Below are 18,975 nucleotides of genomic sequence, written 5' to 3' on the forward strand. Positions count from 1 at the left end.
TTTTCCATTTATTCTTTGGAGTTTTATAACAGCTTTTTAATGGAGTTTTGTTCTGTCTGGCTAAAACCTATTGCTTCATAAAAAACAGATACCATACCATACATTCAAACCTGGTTGAGACTCATTTCTTAATTTATCTTGAAATTATGATGTTCACATAAGAGGATAAGCCTTTTTCAAAATTTTCAAAATTAAATGTTTTGATTAAATTCAGGGTAATTTTTTTAATGTCTTCCTTCAGTAAGTCTTTACTGAATTTTTTTTTCCTTTGGTTTTTCTTCCACATTTTTTATTTGTGCATTATAGCTTTAAATAATGATGAGATTTATTGTTACATATTCATACATGCACACAGTATAACAATATAATTTGGCCAATATCACTCCCCAGCACTTCCCTCCTCCTTTCCTGCCTCCCATTCTTTGCCTTCTTTCCTCTGTTGATTTTCCTTTGATCTTCATGAGATCCCACCCCAAACACCTTTGTTTTCCTCTTTCCTCTCTAGTTTCCATTCATTGAACTTTTAAGCACTAATGTTTTAACAAACATAAAAAACAGTTAAAGCCCAGAAGAGACAGTGCAGAATTATATTTCTTTCTAAGTTGTAGTTGCTGTGATAATCTTTCATAGGCATAAATGGGAGCAATAGAATGTAATCATTGAAACAAAGCTCATTATTTCTTACAGAAATTTCTCACTCTTTCTAAATGGGTGCGATAGATGTGACAAAGAAAAAGAAGCAGTGCCTAAGTTAAAGAAGGCTTTGGAGAAGGATTGACTTGGCTGAGTTTTAAAGGATAGGACGAGTTTAGCCAAGCAGAGGGAGGAGATGCAGAGGCAACGTGAACCATGCAGATTTCCAAGGAGGTGTGAACGGTACTGCACAGTCAGGAAATAAGCCAACATTTTGAAATTGTTAAAGCATGAAGTACATGATATAAGGAGTTGCTGGAAATGAGAAGAAAAGGAAGGAGGTGGGAGCTGAGGCATGGCTCATGAGGCTCATGTCCTTGAGCTTAAGGACACCTGGTGGGTGTCCTTACAGGGTTTGAAGCTTGGAAGTGAACAGGAGAGTGAAAAGAAATATAATAGTAATTTTTAGCTATTTAAGGATTTTGAAACTTCAGCCACATAACTTATTCTTCAAACAGAAGCATTCATGTTAGTCTAATAACAAAATCAGATCAAAGCAGAACTAACCCATTGAGGTTGGGTGGAAAACTCAGACTTCCCAAACTTGACTATCCTCACTCTTTTCTCCCCTTTGGGCAGTTCCTGGAACACCTTCAAAGAACTTCCAGGGCTTTTCTTAAAACATGCCCACTTCAGTTTATAGGGTAGAGAACTACGGCTTAGAAAATTAGGCCGTCTCAATGAATTCATGGCAGATCCCATGACAGAACCAGGTCTTTTGATTTCCAGTCTAGCACTTTTTTTAGTTTAAACATACTATCATTGGAGGGAAAAATTAGTATTTTATGAAGCAACTTCTCATTCTTATTTCACAGGTAAAATAGATGAGATAAAAATATTGCGAAAGAGTGAATTTTCTACATTGAATGTATGCTTATTAATCATTTTGCAAGATTTTTTTAAAAACCATATTAGAATCTTTCAGAATTTATCATATAGTTCCCTTTGCTTTTTCAAGCTAGTGGAGAGTGTACCAAGTTATCCCAAAGCTTGAATTTTTAGGAATTAAATATAGAGTTTTCTGTTAAGCCCTCTTATAGGCCTTTGTTAGTAGAATTCATTTCCATTAAGTCTTGATAGTGCCTGAGTGACTGACCTTGTTTAAATAGTATGTCATGGCTGAAACCTGTTATAATGGCAAAGGCAGTAGAATTAGAGTCAAGAGACCTGGTTTCACTCCCAGTTTGGCCATTAACTGGCCGAATAACATTTGGAAAAGTCACTCAAGCTCAACTCTACAATGAAAAGATTGAAGTAAATTACCTCTAAGGCCCATTCCTGCTCCTACAGTCTGTGATTCTAATTATAGCATATGTTGTGTTTTATCTCTGAGTTGTAGCATTTTACAGACTACTATAAGCTCTCATTTCTGGTGGTCCTGATGACTCAGGGAGTTGGGGGCACAAAGCAATTAATTATGAATATCTCCATAAAGATGCAGAAGTGAGCATTTATTCATCATGGCAGAGGATATATGTTAATGATTTGAGTTATTTGTTTGTAATTATAGTCCCATTCTGGGAATTTGAATAGCTTCTCTGAAATTCTGGTTATACATTCCCCGTAACTTTATCAGTATACAGCTTAGCCTTGGACAACCCCTTTAGCAGACAGGAAGGTGCTTATAAAGAGCTCTGTTTATCTCAGTGAAGTCATAGTATATAACTCCTTTAGGACTCTCAGAACTATAGAAGACCTTCTTGGTCTTTTTCTGAATTCCTGGTCTTTCATTCCACAGTCTCATTCTCCTGCAAAAGACTTTTTTCAATGTGCTATTTAAAGTCCTTCCAATCAAGCCCTATTACTTAAGTGTGATACAACAAACAATGACATTATTATATTGTAAGGACGAAAAATAGGAGTTAAGTTATAAAGCAGAACATTTTTATTTACACAGCAGTGTTTTAATAACCAGGAAAATTTTGGAAGAGAACTAGAAAAATAGTTAAAAGATAAATGGACTTATGTTTCAATGTTATGATTTTTCACATACACTAAAGTTCATTTTTACTTTTTAAAAATCCTTGAATTTCGGACAGGACCCTAGGAGAGTTGTTGGCATCCTTTGGTCAACACATTTGTCAGGGTATTTTCTCTTTTCAATTTCCTTCTATGGTTCTGTTAAGCAGTAACCTCATTAGCAACACATTCTGAGTGGTAGAATATGATAGCTTTACTACAAAGGAGTTCTGTATTTCAGGTGCCAGGATATAGCACTCTTATGACAGGAGAGAAAAAGAAAACTTGGTGTGAAGGGGAAGCTTAGAAATTATTTACTCTAAATATTGGAGCTTTCCATTTGAACGTTTATAGAGGCTGAAGAATTGTTGAATTTGGAGATTTTGAAATAAAAATCTCCAGCAAACTCTAAAAATGTTCCCACCTTAAAAACAAGTTCTGTTCCCTTCTATGAGCATTTGCCATACATAGCTTTGAATTAGGCTATAAGTTATTTTCATCACAAATACCTTTCACTAAGAGACACAGTATCACCCTCTTCTAAAGTGAAACAAACAAAACATTCTGGTTCTGGGCTGGGCAACTTGAGAACAGACTGTCCATTATGTTGAGTCTTCATATCAAGTCTGTTTCTTAGGCTGCATCAGATTAGAGTAATGCACATTCTGAGAGGCCCAATCTAAATTAACCCTGGCAATATTCCAGAAATGCTGGGAACTGGCAAATTTAAATCATTTTTATTCCAAATTATTTTATTTTTACCTTTGACTTTTTGTCATCCTATGAGTTAAAATTATAGAAAAACATTTTATTACTGATTTTACCTCTTCTGAGAACCTTGCCATGGCCTACACAAGCAGAATGTGTTACACCCAATTTCATTGTTCACAGAAGAGTTAAATGTAGGAAAGATGTCATTAAGACTCAGGCAGCCATAGAAAGAAGGCTGTTGACAGCATTGACAAGAGTTTTGTGCTTGAATGCCCTCCCAGGTACCTGCCACTTCTAGCATAACAACACGTAGGAGTAGACTATTTTTTGAAATTGTGTGTGATATATAGATAGAGCACAGGGATAAAGACTAAACTATGGTTAAACTCAATATATGAGGTTGAACCACATGAAATTGCCATATATATAATTCAAAACCAATTGACTGTCAAATTTCATTTGGGTCAACCTATAATTATTTGAGTAGGTTATCAATCAGCAGTTACTCCTCAATCTACGCTTATTCCTAGAATATAAACTAAATTCACATAAATTGCCAAGCCAGTCCTCAAACAAAGCAACCCCAAAAGATCCAGGAAGTTCTTGAAGTTCAGTTTCTCCATCTATAAAATGGGAGTGGTAATGGCACCCGTCTTGTAGTGTTGCTGTGAAGATTAAACGTAGAGGGTGTGAAGGCAAGAAAAATCCCCCTCTACCTGCTGGAGCATCACTGAAATGGACTGACAGACCAACAGGAGAGGAAGCATGCAAATAAATGTATTAATGTTCTTAAATAGAGGGGCCCTCCAATATAGGAAACTCAAAGAAAGTGACAGATGTTTGAAGCATAAATACTTCTTCATGGGGTAGAGGGAAATGGAGAGTGCAACGATATGCTATTTTAGAGGATAATAGGTGATTTTTTGGACAAATAATTGAACTCAAAGGACAGTATCCTGGGACAGAGTTTCTCTCAGCTGTGGGGGAGGAAGTAGGGTGTCCCTAGGTGAGAGGCTCAAAGTTGCCTTGAGAGAAGTTTGTCTTACAGTGCAGACAAAGTTCCAGATAACCTCCTGGAGCTTCCATCAGAAAGTGACATGAAAAGCCTGTCTGGGCATGTAGCATTTGTGAGGTAATGTTTCCTGGTTATGTGATGAAATCCCTAGAGAGGAAAATCACAGTTCTTTTTTAAGATGGTCCCACTGGTATGTAAGTGAACTTCTTCCTGCCTTTGCGGGGAGAAATAAGGGAAAGCTAGAAAGACCTTGATTTAGAGGCGGCTTGTAAGGCCTTCCAGTTTCCTTCCATTCAAAGTGCTCAGTGTTTCAAACTGTCATACACTGGGGTATCATTTCTCTGAGTTCCAACAGGGACTTAGGATAATGGCCTGTAATAAGCACTCAATAAATTTAGCCATTATTTACATTGTCATCATTATCAGCATGTTACTAATTTGTTCAATGAATATTTAGTGGCATCTTTTGATTATATGGCAGGGTAAGTGTTAGGTACAGGGACCACATTTCTGAACAGGCTGTCTCTACTCTCAAGAGGCTTACAGGCAAGGACGTGGGCAACTATAATTCTGAGTAATAAGTAAGGACCACAGATGCCATGAGGCCTAACTATGTCAGTGGAGGCTTCCTGATGGAAGTGTCCTCTAAGCTAAAACCTGAAGGATGTGTCAGCAAGAAGAGCCAAGAGGTACAGACTCATAAGCACAAGTACAGAAGCCCAAGGAAGAGAGAGCATTAGATATTTTGAGACCAAGTAGTTAAATGTGGGAGGAACAGGGGAAAAGAGTGAGATACATGCTCCTCTCGCGCTTGGCGCTTGTTCCCCATGCATCCGCAGGTTTCATCTGTTGCCACTGAGGCAAAAACATCTAAGATTTCTACAAACATGATCAAGAACTTATTCTTATTGCCTATTTGGATAGCCTCAAAGTTGCTTACTAAGGGATTTTGACCATAATGTCTTTGTTTTCCTCAGAGATGGCTTTCTCTAAAGGTGATTTTATGTAATCCTAGGTAGAAAGTACACTACCTATATGATCATATTCTGGCCTCTAGAATAAAAAAGGACATTTAAAGGAAATGTGTTAATAATGTCACAAAGTAATAGCGTAGTAAAATGGTGGTGGAAGAGCTGGATTACCTACTTATCTGAATAAAGGTGCCTTTTGCTTTTTTTTTTTTAAAGAAACAAAGCCAGTTAACATGGACTTTTAAAAATCAACTCAATTGATCTGTATTTTTTTTTTCCGACAGCAGAGTAAACTAATGAATACTAAAAAGTGATAGCAGTCAGATCCTTCTCAGCAGGGCTGCTGTCCCAAACAGAAAGAGCATTCTTTCTCTCAGCCAACCCAAGTGAGCTCAGAGGTTATGTTTTCCTTCTGATTTTATCCTTTATGACAGGACTTATATCTCTATTTATGGTGCTTTATGTTTTATAAGGGCATTATAAGTGGTGCCTTACATCTCTTTTATTTTCAGAACATTTTCATAAAAAGTTTTAAAAAGTAAACTGTGGGAGAAGCAAAACACAGACAATAAAAAGGAAAAATAAGATCTACTAATTAGTATCCTCTTGAGAATCTGAATTTTTAATAAAGGGATGTGTTTCTTTGAATCTAAAAGACTGCTTACTCTTCACCCCAAATGGCTTAAGTTAGTTTATGTTATAAAAAATTGATTGAATTGAAATGTATATCTTTCTCCCATATAATAATATACTTAACTCTATACTCATGAATGCTAAAGTCCCCATGATTTCTTTATTGCAGATTTTATTCTCATTTATGAGTTCCATGTTAAACTGTTAAATCAACAGAATCATCACCTTAGCCTTAAATTAGCATAGCACATCATTAGGGAAAGCAGTGCTATACATTTAATTGCCATTTTAAAAAGTTATGTCATGTTGTCATGCCCTACATTTGTGTTGGTGTGTTACCATGTTTAATTTATAAGGAGTTTATTTAATTTACAACAAGCTTCTGGGCTGCTGCCTGTTGTTCATTAACTCCCTCAAAGCTCAAGTATTCAGTAATAGCTGTAGCTATTGCTCTGTGAATATTTGAAATATAGTAAAACTGAAATAATATAGGATAAGAGGGAAAATGTTAGAGAATTAGAAAAATAGAAAAACAGTGCAGCATGAAATGTCAAGCCACATTTTAGGGCACTTTTACTGTATTTCCATAAATGCATGAGGGAATTATGTTGCAAATACTTGAAACTGTTTATTTTCATTTTTGGCCTGAACTTCTAGTATTGAAAAAACCATGTCTAATGATCTTGAGTATTCTTAAAGAAAAAGAAATTTTATTTTACATAATGGTTTGCATGTGTAAGTCCCTCTGGCAGAAGCACTATAATTAGTATGTCGTCTCTCAGAAAAGAGACTATCTGTGTTAAAGATGCAATGGCAATGTTTGACTGCTGGAGCTGAGGGCAGAACATTGTGATTTTGGTAAAAGACAAACACCATCCCTTTTCACTTATTCCTTCTCTCTCCTTGCTGCTTTGGCTGAAGCAGGAGAAGCAAAGGATAACTAAGTGCAGTTTTTTTCTTTCCTCATTCAGCAAACCATGGAGAAAGATCTTGGCTTCTTGACATTAATAACTTACTTTCAACTCTATGTGGAACTATTTGGGCAATTTTTCAAAAGTGGAAAAGGTACAATAAAAGAGGACCAAACTTCCTGTTTTACTCATAAAGTAGCAGATTCAGCAAAGACTCGCTCTCTTCTGGGAACAACCATATTCCTCCCTGGAGACCAGAGATTGTAGGATATTATTTCCTTGCACAACTTTCATTGAAACTATTAAAAGACAGTCAGCTTGAGTAGGAGGAATGACAGTATGAAGCTTTTCAGTCTTGTAATTAAACAAGAAAAATGGTAATATATGTATGCTTGGCTACCTTTTAGATAGTCAGAAATTATTCCTGGTTTGGGGCCAGGGGGAAAGGGTACCTAAAGACTGTCCTTAAACCAAAACAAACAAACATAAATGTGAATGCATTTATAATGGTGTATGTGAGATGTATCTGATACCTATCTGTTTTCCTACATTTCTCACAAAGCCATGCACATGCCATCTGTCACAGTAGCTTCTGCTTCATACTGACCCATGATTCCCTGCAGTATTTGAGAAATTCTAATTGACCAAAGGTCAAACCTGGCACATAACAGGTGTGGTTGCACAGGTAGGAGTAGAGGAAAGAGATGAAAAAACCATTCTGCACATAAAAATGACAGTTTCATTAGAAGAGCACAGTGAGAATAACTGTGCCTACCGATTCTGTTTTGCATTAGTTTGAATTCGTTTCTGAGAGTGCTAGAGACAGGATGTCTGCTATCCCTTATCTGTTGTAGTGTGAGCGATAAAGCCTGGGAGATGAAAAACTGCTGCTTCAGTAGAAGTATCTGCCAGTCCCAACTGGCCAGCCTGAGATGAACTTGGCCCCAGCAGCACCTCATTGCTCCACAAGCGACTGGGGAAGAGGGGAGCAGCATTAATGTGTGGGTTTACATGACCCTGCCTAGAAAGTGCAACATGTTTTCTATACAAGACCATGTGATGGAAAGAGCTGTGAAATCAGAAAAAGGAGTTTCTCAGGCAGAACTGACTGTTCATTGATAACCCAAGAATTGCAAGTTACACAACCAAATGATGAAGAATGAATTCTGTGGTTGTTCCCATTGTAACATGTACCTCATCAAGGACACATATTTTGTGTCCTATTTGTTTTTATCTTTTAGATAAGGAAATACTGTGTTTTATCCTTGGAGGTTTTCTTGGAACTTGAAGGGACAGAAATAATCTTGCCTCATAAGATAGACCTTCAGGTATTTGAAGATAGTGATCTTGTTTCTAGATTCTGTTAGAAAATCTTTAGTTTAATGGAACTATCTAAACAAATTTATATTTGTCTTATATAAATATTATTTAAAATTACATTTTAGATGTATTTTAAATGCTTACATTTTTGTTTTCATGTGTTTGTGATCATGTGCAGAGACTGGAACATAGATACTCACTGAATGCAAAACTGAACAGAGCTGGGTCTGTAAGAGGTGTAAAGACAAGAAAGAAAGATTTGGGAGGGCAGGTATCAAGTGGGAAAAAGGAGCAGAACCTCAGCAGAGGGATGACATTGACTCCACTAAGCCATCCCACCTCATAGTCAAGTTCAATAGAACATAGTGACTCACTCTAATTGACAGCTTGTTTTCAAAATAGGTGGTAAAGGATCACTCAGAGTGCTATGAAAAGAGTGTGCTACAGTCCTGAAGAATAGCAGGGAGATCATTTAGGAGGAGATTAGAGTCCATGGAGAGATGATGGTGCAAGTGCATTTTGCTTTGGCAAAGTTGACCTGGGAAAATGAATTCTTTCCAAGGATGAAGTGCTTCAATTGCCTTAAAATCAGAAGAGGTTAAGTAAAAATGTAAAAGCAAAACCTGGATAAACTCATTCTCTAAATCCTTTTCAAGGTGGGTTATGTGTTCACAGTCTATGGTGTGGTTTTCAGTGTAGTTAGTGAAGCTGAACCTCTCTCCTCCAAGCTTAAGTAGGGGAAAATAGAACAGTGGAATTAGTTGAAAGATGAAAGAAAGCAAAATGGAAAAGGTGGCTATAATGGGGAATTTACCTAGTTCCACGAATAGTTACTTTTCCTCAGGTGTTCATTTACCTAATTCTGGCTTAATTACTTCTAGATTGCTCTTGATTCTGAGCCTCTTTCTTCCTCACTAGTGTAATACAGTGAGTTTTTCCAAAGCTGAGAAATAGAAAATACAGCATCATTACCATGGATTGGTCTTCTAACCTCTGAGAATGATGGATTTTCTATTTCATTTGGCACTCAAATTTGTAGAAAATCCATTGGGGTCCCCCATTTTAAACAAGGAGTCAATGTTTGTCCCTTTGGAAGGTTAAGTTCCTAGAAAAGGCCTGATGAGTCAATACAATATGTGTTAATTTTTATTTTTCCCATAGAAACAGTATTCAGTAGCAGTTTATAATTTTGATGAAGGGTTTGATGCTAACTTCTTATAGAAATAATTCCAGATTCCAGATACCATCAACTAAGTCAATTGAAGAAAGTGTTCTAGTATTTCATTACTTAAATTTTTTTATGTATTTTTTACTGTAAGGTCATAGTAAGCCATCTGGATTTTTTTTTTAAAGTTGTTCTGTCACAATTTTATTTTAAGCAACAATATGGAAAAATATGTCTGCATTTAAAAGGCTATTTGGAGAACACTTTTATACTTTTCTTTAAGGAGACCTAGAGCCACTCCATGATGGCTCTTTCATAAAGAAATCATACTTTTCTTATCACAACTCTCTATATCCAGCACAGGTTCTAGAGAATGAATATCTTGGTCAATCATTTTGAGGTTGGATTCATTTTCTCATAATGGTCTGATAAGTTGTTTGGTGTTGCCAGCCATAATTACAGTATACTAGTTGTTATTCACAGCAGTTTCCCTCTGTGCCTGTTTACCAATGAAAGAGAATCTCTTGTATCCCCACTTTGTTTACCCAGCCCATTTGCAAAGCATTTTGTTCCTTGGATGTTGCTGTGACTTTAATCTACTCTTGTGTTTAGGTAAATTTATGTGCAAATATTTCAAAATTGTATCTAAAAAGCATCATGGAAAAAGGTTTTCAGAAGTATTGAAACTATTTCTATGAGGAAGGATAAAGGCAGTTTTCTTCCTTTGGTCTCTACATATAGTTAAACCCAAGTCCTTGATGCTTCTATCCAAAGTTTAGTGTCCGTGTGTACCATCTGTCAGTTGTCATGCCTTATCATTAGATTCTGAGCTCCCAAAAAAAGAGAGGACTTGGTCATGTGTGTGGTTTCTACACTAGCAAACCTTGACCAGCTAGGCATAGTGGTGCACACCTGTAATCCCAGCAAAACAGGAGGATCATGAGATAGCAAGACCCTGTCTCACAATAAAAAGGGGGTAATGTAGCTCAGTGGTTAAGCTGCCCTGGGTTCAATCCCTAGTACCAAAAAAAAAAAAAACATATTTTGAATCTATATCTCTGGATGAATTAGTAGCTTATTATGAATGTAAATGTGACTATTTGTAAATGAAGCAATTGAAAGCCATGATAAGTGGTGGCTTTACAGTACCTATATATGTTCTGTACATATATACAAATACAGATGGATACATAGGTAGATAGATGTATATAAAACCAAAAACAAAATAAGCCCAGTTTCACCAGATTCTGGCTGACAAAGAACAAAATAATTGAAAAAAGAAAGACCAATATTTTAGTGATAAGCTTCCAAAACTCATTTTTATTTGAGAGTTTTTGTCTTGCTAACCACACAGAGAATAGTTGGAGTGAGTGGATCTTTTTTTTTTTTTTTTTTTTTTTTTGTCATTTGCTTCTCAGGCACTAGCCATGAGAGACAAACTTGATGATCTAATAGGCCTTTTCCATATCTAATATCTATAATTTTGGCTTTTCTGTGGTAACTTCTTACTGCTTTAAATAAGCCATCTTACTTTTGAAAAAACATACATCTGGATTTGACCTACCTAATATATGTCAAGACATGTTTGTCCCTTTAAAGCCCCATCAGGGCCTCTGAGAGTCTGAAGAAACTAAAAGGAAGCAGAAATGGGGAGGGGAGTGTGCTGTGAGTCTAACAATTTTGTTTTTTTTTTTATTTTTTTATTTTTCAGTAATGAGATTATCTCTCAGGCCCTCTTAAATCATTTGTTGGTTTAAAAAAACTTAGTATCATTTGTTGGTTAAAATTGAGTATTAGTACATTCTTTAGTAATTTTTTTGCATTGTCAGTTCTGTTTCTGGGAAGTTGTCCTACCATTGACAAGCATTTTGTTTCACAGATTTTAGTCATCATCCCTGACCAGTTCTTGGCCTCATATTCACTCGGCAACTTCTCAGACTTGACTAAGGAGGAAGTGGTGTTTGTGCTTTGCTCCAAATGTCAACTAGTGGTGATCCTCAAGCCAGGTGTGTTAGGAGCATTATTACAAATACATAATGTCTGTGTTGGCCTCAGCTAAACATATCACCACACAATGAACTAGCTTTTATAAAGGTACAAATGCATAGGCTCTAGTTATACTCAGGTTCTACATCTGCTTCATGGGCTGGAATAGCTATCCTTTATTCTTCCTGCCTGGTGACATTAATTTAATATGGAGGTCTTGTGAACTGTTTTCAGTTAATATTTTCTCCTGTGAATATTTAGTTACATCCTAAAAATATTCTTCCAGACATATTCTTACCACCCATTAGTCTGTCCCTGTCTTCTTGAAGACTAATTCGACCAGAATGCTAAGTTAAATTTTCTGACCCTTTCTCTATACCCTTACGATCAAATGAAAATAGAAACTAAAGATTCACTTGGAGTACTTATCTCTACATCTGTGCTGTATAGAAGAATCATATACATTGCAACAATCAAGTAAGATGTGTACATTTGTTCATTCAACAAATATTTTCTGACCCATACTATATTCCAGGTACTTCTTTAAAGTACATTAAAATGTGCCCATGTATGGCTATGACTTAACCTTTAATGTCACTTTTGGGTTGATACTTGTCACAAAATAATACGTTTCAGTAGTTTAGTTATTTAACCTAAAATGCCTTTTAAAAGTAAGTTATCCTTCACTGACCACTGTTTTAGGAGGACTAAATAGTAGAAGGTATAGTGGATTGGATATTAAATGTCCTGACTCTGTCACTGAACTGTGAGATTTAGACAAATCATTTAACCTTCCCACAGTTTTCTCAATCTAATATGGGACATAGTAATTCTGCCTGCTTTCCAGAATTATGATGAGGTTCACATGAGATAATGCATATAGAAATACTTTATCAGCAGTAAACCAATTTGTAAATACACACATAAAATATATTCTTATTGACATGAGCTGAAACCAAATGATGAACATAAATCAAGGAAAATGCCTTAAGAGCTAGCAGGTTTGGATGTCTTTTTTTTTTTTTTTTTTACATTTTATTAGCTACAATACTATAGACCCTAGAGCTGCCTCATTCCCTCCCCTCCCCTTCCCCCTGGCCCCTGCCTTGGCCCCTGCCTTTGCCCTGAGCCCGCTGATATTCCTGTTGCAGCTGAGCAAGGGTCTCCCTCTGTTGCTCTGACTATCGCTCAAGGTCTCAGAACTGGGATACATATCGCTTAATTTCAGCTGTTATATAGTCCAGTCTCTTCCCAATTGTGGCCTGAGCTTCCCCCAGTTCCTGTTTGACCAGCACAGGACCCAGAAGTTTAAAAACCATGTTGGACCCATCCAGCAGGGCCAGTTCCTCTTTTACGATATTATTCTCTCTTAGTTGTGCCTCAAGCTTCTGTCTCCCTGACTGGATTTACTCAAATCTTTTTGTAGCTGTTGGTATTTCTCCACTTCTCCCTGCAGCTTCTTTTGGATAAGCTCAGCCATGCTGGGGATGAAAGCCTGCTGGGAGCAGGATGGGTGCCCTGGATCTCAAGCTCTGGAAGGAGCCTGATCTCCCTTTTCTAACCCGGCTCACGTTCTCCCTTCTGTTTTAATAATCTTGGATGTCTTTTAACATCAGTCTTTAAGAGAAAATGTTCATTTATAAGCTAGCTTACAGGAGAGCCTTGATTAGACCAAGCCAGTTAAAGAGATCCACACAACAGGAATACACAGAATATTACTATAATATTTTTCTTACCACAGTGGATAAAGACAATAGGGAATTAAGAATGGAAATAAATCTGAAAGACTTGGAAGTTTGATTTTTTTTTTTTTCCCACTTGGATTAGTGGTCCATTCCTTAACCCACTGAGCATCCAAATTGATGCCAAGGCCCCACCTCGAGAAATTAATTGGTTTAGAATGCAGTCTGAGCCTTAGATTATAATATATCACTATCTAGGGCTGAGAAAAGTCACTGTGTCAGAGAAATGAAAAGACCTCCAGAAGTCTAGTTGTAAAGAAAAAAATTTATAGACACAGATAACTGTCAACATTAGAAGAATATATCCGTTATGGTTGAATGTGAGGTGTCCCCCAAAAGCTCACATGTGAGACAATATGAGAGGCTCATAGAAGAAATTATTGTGTTACAAGAGCCTTAACACAATTAGTGAATTAGTCACCTGATGGGATTATTTAAGTGATAACTGAAGGCAGGTGGGGTGTGGCTGGAGGAGCTGGGCATTGGGGGCATGGCTTAGGGGTATATATTTGTATCTAGCAAGTGAAGATCTCTCTCTGCTTTCTGATCATCATGTGAGCTGCTTCCCTTTGCCACACTCTTGCTCCATGATGTCCTGCCTCACCTGGAGCCCCAAGGAATGGAGCCTGCTATCTATGGACTGAGACCTCTAAAACTGTGAGCCCACAAATAAATTTTTCCTCCTCTACAGTTGTTCTGGTCAGGTCTTTTAGTCAGAAAAGCAAAAAAAGATGACTAAAACAATATGTGTCTAATGAATGCTAGAGAAAATTTCTGGAACCTATAGGTCTCCAGCAATAGTTAAATAGTTTAGATTGACATTTTATTATTGGGAAATAAGAAAAGGAGGAGAAAAGACAGCAGGAACTTAAAATGTAAATCTTTCTGTAATTGTTAAAATTTCAATTTAAAAATTAGTTACAACCAGTAACATGATAGCTTATAGAGTGAATCATGTGTCAACAGATATTTGCAAACATGTTATTTTCACAACTGTTGTTTCCTGTAGTGAACATTTATGTAATGGTTAATCTGAGTTGTTATAACCAATGGTGGCTGGTTCCCTTTAAAATGCACTTTGATTGTAACCAGACTTGTAGTCTCAGGTCAATCACAAAAATGCCAAAAAGAAAAAATATATATTTTTAGCCTAAAGTAGCATTTTATGCCTAGCAAAATAATTGTATCAGCAATTGGGAAAGTATAAAATAGTTAACACCGTCTCAAAGTAAAATACTGGGAACAAAATACCATCTTTTCATTGTGCTCAGGGTCTAGTTCTCAGAGCATTATCTTGATTTATGCCTAAAGGTTTAATCCCATCCTTAATATCAGTTACATTCTTGTGCTTTTAAGTCCTGGGTTTTTGACTTTTGTTTTGTTTTGTTTTGTTTTGTTGGTGTTTGGGTTTTTGTTTGCTTGTTTGCTTTGTGCAGTTTTTTTTTTTCCTTTCTGTTTTTGCATGTTTGTTGGGGTGTGCTGGGATTAAAACAGAGCCTCGCACGTGCTAGGCAAGTACTCTACCACTGAGCTATACTCCCAGCACTCAAATTCTGTTTTTAAATGCAGAGAAAGTCAAGAAAGTTTAAGTAAAGCTTAACACACACACACACAACCTCTATTTCTGATGTGGAAAATTATTCTCCAGCAGTACTGGGGATCGAACCCAGAGCCTTGTGCTTGCAAGGCAAGCACTCTAACAACTGAGCTATCTCCCAAGCCCAAAAAATTTCTTTTAATTGGGGGAAGACATGTTCAGAAAGGTCAGGCATCCTGTGTTCTCTCTGAAGACCTTTCTGCTTTCTTTTCCCTGCAAAATATATATGACTGTCCCAGTCTTACCTCCTTTTCCCAACTCCTTTCCATCTGAGAGCTGGGGCAGTTCTGCAGAATGAAATTTTAAGCACTCTAGAGCGAAAGACTATTTCAAAGCTTTGAAGTGATTGCTGATGGCGTCCAGTGATAGGGTACACATGAATGGTTTAAATCTACTAAACTGTGAGTCCCAGGACACACTGCTTTGAACCTCAAATATCTGTTTTCCTCCCATAGTGCCTAGCTAAGTGCCTAGTAAATAGTAGGCATTCACTAAGTGTTTGCCAAAATGAATTGATTTTGTAATTACATATACCTTGCTTTTAAGGAAATAATGCTAGTCATATAATTTTTCTATTTAGCTGGTCCTTTCTAATGAAAACATAGTATGTGTCCAGGTGGAAAACCAACAACATGGAAACGTAAAAAAAATGTTGTTTTGCATTTTCTAATACTCTTCAAGTTCAGATCTTCTTTCTGCCTGTGTTATACAAATCCTGACCATGCCCCAAAATACATCATTCTAAAAAATTTTTACAAAGGGATAATTTATATACAATAAAATTTACTCTTTTAGGTTAAATATCTAATTGGATGTTTTGACAAATGTGTGCAACCACTATCACAATTAAGATACAGAGCATTTTTGTTGCTGAAAAAATGTCATTCTTCTCCTCCCATCATTTCCAGCCCTGTCAACCATGGATCTCTATTTCGATCATATAATTTCTAATAGTAGAAAGTCATATAAATGGAATCATACCTATTTACCCCTTTTGAGTCTGACTTCTTTCACTTAGTATAATGTATTTGAAATTCATCCAGGTATATGTACCATAATTCTTTTATTGCTAAAGTATTCCATTCTATGGCTGTGTTACATTTATCTATGTAATTAACATTTGAGTTATTTCCAATTGTTGGCAATTTTGAGTAGTTTCCATAAAAATACATAAATATTCACATACATATTTTGATGTGGGCATATTTTCATTTTGCTTGAGTTTTGGTTTGTTCATTTGGCAGTACTAGAGACTGAACCCAGGGGCCTCACAAATACTAGGCAGGCTCTGTGCCACTGAGCTACACCCTCAGCCTTTGAACCTGGAATTTTGAAGTAGTCTAATATATCAGTTTTTCTTTATACATAAGTATGTTAGCTAAGAAACTTGACTTATCATTAAGTTACAAAGATTTTCTCATGTCTTTTTCTAGAAGTTTTATGTTTTCTTATGTTTGAGTCTGTGATTAGTTTTTAGTTAATATTTTTATGGTATGTTATTTTGCATATGAATTGTTCCAGACTTCTTTGTTGAAAAGACTTGTTTCCCTATTGAACTGTCTTGACACCTTTGGGGAGAATAAATATATCACTTAAGTCTATTTCCCATCCCTCTTCCACTGATGTGCATCTCTCTCTCTATAGGCCAGTACCACACTAACTTGGTTACTTTAGCTTTGCACTGTTTTGAAATCAGATGGTGTATGCCCTTTCAACTTCATTCATTTTCAACATTTGGCAGGGGGCACTGTTCAAGGTCCTTTTGAGTTTTCATTTAGAATCAAAGCCTGGTCAGATTTAGAAAATAATTGAACTGAATCTATAGATAAGATTATGGAGGAGCTGGGGATATAGCTCAGTTGGTAGAGTGCTTGCCTCACAAGCACAAGGTCCTGAGTTCAATCCCCAACACCGCAGAAAAAAAAGGATTGTGGAGAATAAGATTTGTTAACACAGTACATCTCTTCGTTTATTTAGATCTTCTTAAATCTTTCATAATGTTTTGTAGTTTTCATTCTACAGGCTTGCACTTATTTTGTTGAAATTTCTTCTAAGTTGTGTTTTTCATACTTTTATATTTTCTTAATTTCAGTTTCTTGATCATTGCAAGTATATAGAAATAAGGTATGTTTTTTTTTCTTATATTGACATTGTGTCTTGTAATCTTGATAAACTCATGGGTTCTACTAACATTTTTGTAGATTCTTTGATGTTTTCCTGTGTAGACAAGTTAATTCTCTATGAACACAGGCAGCTTTATTTCAACATTTCAAATCTGCATGACTTTTGTTTCTTTGCCTTATTTTACTGCTATTGGTGGTGACATAGGCATGATAGAGTGGATATCCTTGCTTTATTCCTGATCTCATGGGGAAAATGTTCATCCTTTCACAGTTAAGGCTGATCTTAGCTGTGGGGTTTTCATGAGTTTCTTTTACAAGAATGAAGAGCATCATCATTTTTTGTCTGTTTGTGTGTGTGTGTATATATATATATATATATATATATATATATATATACTGTACTGTAGTTGTACATAACTGTAGGATTTGTTGTTTCATATTCAGACATGCACACAATATAACTATATAATTTGACCAATATCATTCCCCAGTATTTCCCCTTTCCCTTTTCTCTGCCCTCCCCCAGTTCCTTTTTTTCTGTTCTACTGATCTCTTTGACTTTCAGGAGATGCACTTCCACCTTTCTTTTCCTTTTTTCCTCTCTAGCTTCCACATATGAGAGAAAACATAGGACCTTCCTTTGACCTTCTTAGTTTGGCTTATTTCACGTAACATAATGGTCTCAAGTTCCATCCATTTTCCTACAAATGATGTAATTTCATGCTTCTTTATTAATGAATAAAAAACTCCATTGTATATATATATAGAACGTTTTCTTCATCCATTCATCCGTTGACAGAAACCTAAACTGGTTCCATATTTTGAATTGTAAATTGTGCTGCTATGAACATGGGTATGTATTGTATCACTGTAGTATACTTACTAATTCTTTAGGGTAAATACAGAGGAGTAAATAGCTAGGTCATACATTGGTGCCTTGGCTACTCTTCTGTGGAACCACCATATTGATTGCCATTGTGGTTGTAATATATGCCTCATTTTGAAATTATTAATGCTTCTATATATTTATCATTAGAGCACTGATATAATTTGATGCTATCAAGATGTTTTTTAGCACATCAAACAATATCTGTCCTATAATTAGGCTTTTATTTTTTAATATTTCTAAAATTTCAGCAATATTGGATATATTTTTATCCAATCCACCTTGTCATTTGGGTGACTAAAATGTGCCTAGATAATAATTTCCTTCCACATAAAATGTTTCTTTTCAAAAGGCAGTTGACTGTGTCTTTGTCATTGAATAGTGTCTTTCTCCCACTCAAAACAAGTGACATCATTGAACATTCAGTATGGCTTATTCTGATGTGACCATGTTCACCTCCATAACCTTGTGCTGGTATACAATAATGTGATGAATTATATACTCCTGTCTCACAGGAGATTGGATAAATAGGCCTTTCTGTCACCACACAATAATCATGTCCCCTTGTGTCAAAGCACAGACCATCAAGTTGATCTTAAATCACCAGTGTTTAAACATATTTTTTATCTTTATATTATAGGTATATGACACCATGAAAAAAATCTTTGAATGATTTATGGGTGGTAATGTGTTTCTCACCCTCTTTACATTCATTCTTTATATTGTAATAATCCCCAGGCAGTTAGGCAGCACTGGCCAGCCTCATGATCTTGTGTCCTGACAAGAAGCAGAACCATAGAAGAAGCAGAACTTCTACATTTATTTCTAAATCCAAGCTATTTTCTTAAGGCTTTCCCCATGCCCTAGCCTTCTCTGCAGTTATTAAAATCCTTAGTGTTTCTTTTTGAAAGAGTTCATATGAGAGGCAGGCAGGGTGGCACACACTTGTAATCCCAGAAACTCAGGACACAGAGGCAGGAGGATCACAAGTTTGAGGCCAGACTCAGCAACTTAGCAAGACCCTGTATCAAAATAAAAAGAGCTGGGGATGTAGCTCAGTGACAGAATGCTCCTGGGTTCAATCCCCAGTACTGCAGAAAAAGGTTCATATTAATTGTTGTGGCTAGATGAGCTCCCTCTGAGGATCTCAGAATGAAGGAAGTAGTAGGTCTTGTATAATACATGAAGGACTTTGAGGTCCTGGTGAAGATGATATTTCTGTGCTGCTATATCTAAGGACTTCAGATAAGTACTTTATATATG

General features: G+C 36.3%; 1 protein-coding gene and 1 pseudogene across 9 annotated transcripts in view; one reads left to right on the forward strand and one right to left on the reverse strand.

Moving 5' to 3' along the window:
* The window catches only part of SUPT3H (SPT3 homolog, SAGA and STAGA complex component), a 499,594-nt gene that overhangs the window by 427,682 nt on the left and 52,937 nt on the right, over positions 1-18,975 (forward strand). The gene's annotated exons all lie outside the window — the stretch shown is intronic.
* On the reverse strand, positions 12,407-14,519 carry LOC306666945 (prefoldin subunit 6-like; annotated as a pseudogene). Its single transcript has one exon. The product of its transcript is annotated as a prefoldin subunit 6-like (transcript).

This window comes from Sciurus vulgaris (genome assembly GCF_902686455.1).
Source record: "Sciurus vulgaris genome assembly, chromosome: 7".
NCBI lineage: Eukaryota > Metazoa > Chordata > Mammalia > Rodentia > Sciuridae > Sciurus > Sciurus vulgaris.